We start from the raw sequence: 2500 nt of genomic DNA on the forward strand, positions 1-2500 counted from the left end.
GCGGGACCTCCCCTTGCTTCCAACAACCCAAGAGTCCATAGTATTCGGAGTTCTAGCGGGGCCTCCCCTTGCTTCCAACAACCCAAGAGTCCGTAGTATTCGGAGTTCTAGCGGGGCCTCCCGTTGCTTCCAACAACCCAAGAGTCCATAGTATTCGGAGTTCTCGCGTGGCCTCCCATTGATTCAAACAACCCAAAAGTCCATCTTCTTCGCAGTTCAACATCGCCTCCCTCGTTTCCAACAGGCCCAAAGGTCGTCTTCTTCGCAGATCCACGAAGAGCTCATCACGATTTGCCACATTCCATTTCCCACGGGTTGTCAACAACACTTTCTCACACTTCCCGCAATCGAGTACGTGCATGACATGCCAAAGCACATCTTATTTGCCTTCCATCGCACTCAAGACGACGGGTTGTGGAAGAACGATATTGTTCACAACAAGTTCAAGGACAACGTCTCAATCAAGGGACACAACCGAATTATGTTGACTGGGTCGCTAAAGTAAACCCGAGTTCATATAATGCACCGCATCCAAAAGAACTAGCCACAACACGTGCATCACTGAGATGTTTCACTAGATGGAACACGTGCGTGACATTAGGATCCTCCAACACCTCTTCGTGATGGAAAGATAGAATTCGAAGCAACCACAGAAGTACCGTCTAGTGGGTAGGCAACACAGGGACTGATCAACCAATATCACCCAAGGCAACGGGTGAAAATGGAAGAGATGCATGCTTGACCGTTCGATACGCAAGGCATGGAGCCAGCCAGCAAGTGCATCTCGATTACAACTCACACACCCTCACGTTCGCAAGACACCACACCACAAGACGGTCCACCCCCCACCTACCATGGGCAAGCAAGCAAATGGAAACATCAAGTGACGCAGGGTCAAGCATCGCTAGGCATGAAAATAACTTTCCACAATATCCGAGGGACTAGCTGCCGAGCTAACCAACGATCAGTGACGACCGTGTGTTGGTATTAATAAAGCTCAACAACTATGAAGAGGCTAGTTGTGCCATGATAAACATGCTAACGCACGCACCACGTGAGGGGGGAGGCCTCATCAAGCTCCCTTTAAAACCTGCCAGTGTGGAGCTGGCCGGCTCAAGGAGCACTCCCCCCCTATAAGAGGTTAATATGCAAAAGGCAAAATTGTACAAGTAGATACACTTTTTTTGAGCAGACATAAGTCCATATCTCGGGCTATACTTCGAATTTTGATGCGATTTTTTGCAGTAATTCGTAGAATAATGGTATCTCCTTGCTCACCAAATTTCATAATTTTTCTCGAAGGGGAACTATTTTTTTTATTTTTTTTACTTACCGGGTATGTGTAAAATCGGGAAAAATAGAAAAGCACATGTAGACTTCGAATTTCGACCTCATTTTTTCCAGTCCACCACTAAACAATATCAGGAACCTCCCCACAAAATTTCATTCAGTTTGGCCAAGGTCTTAAATTTGACAAATTTTGGCACCAACCTATCTAGTCGCGGTGCACCGACCAACTTGGCCAAGTGCAAAATGCATCCAATTCAAAACTTTTGTGCACCAACACTTTTACAGTACTCATTTGGGGGCATTTGGAGGCCTTTCCAACCCTCACATCTCAAAAACCACGAATTTCATTTTTTCACAAATCTCCCCACCAAGCCATCTAGCTATGCCGTGGTGCACCGCCAACCTTGGCCATGTGCAAAACCCTCCGAACTCAAAACTTTCGTGCACCAAGAATTTCATGGTATTCATTTGGGGGCATTTGGAGGCCATTCCAACCCTCACATCTCAAAAACCACGAATTTCATTTTTTCACAAAACTCCCCACCAAGCCATTTAGCTATGCCGCGGTGCACCGCCAACCTTGGCCATGTGCAAAACCCTCCGAACTCAAAACTTTCGTGCACCAAGAATTTCATGGTATTCATTTGGGGACATTTGGAGGCCATTCCAACCCTCACATCTCAAAAACCACGAATTTCATTTTTTCACAAAACTCCACACAAGCCATCTAGCTATGCCGCGGTGCACCGACCAACTTGGCCATGTGCAAAACCCTCCGAACTCAAAACTTTCGTGCACCAAGAATTTCATGGTATTCATTTGGGGACATTTGGAGGCCATTCCAACCCTCACATCTCAAAAACCACGAATTTCATTTTTTCACAAAACTCCACACAAGCCATCTAGCTATGCCGCGGTGCACCGACCAACTTGGCCATGTGCAAAACCCTCCGAACTCAAAACTTTCGTGCACCAAGAATTTCATGGTATTCATTTGGGGACATTTGGAGGCCATTCCAACCCTCACATCTCAAAAACCACGAATTTCATTTTTTCACAAAACTCCACACAAGCCATCTAGCTATGCCGCGGTGCACCGACCAACTTGGCCATGTGCAAAACCCTCCGAACTCAAAACTTTCGTGCACCAAGAATTTCATGGTATTCATTTGGGGACATTTGGAGGCCATTCCAACCCTCACATCTCAAA

The sequence above is a fragment of the Vigna unguiculata genome, unplaced genomic scaffold (assembly GCF_037176805.1).
Source record: "Vigna unguiculata cultivar grain cowpea cultivar isolate G323 ecotype 2 unplaced genomic scaffold, ASM3717680v1 ptg000344l, whole genome shotgun sequence".
In the NCBI taxonomy this organism is placed as follows: domain Eukaryota; kingdom Viridiplantae; phylum Streptophyta; class Magnoliopsida; order Fabales; family Fabaceae; genus Vigna; species Vigna unguiculata.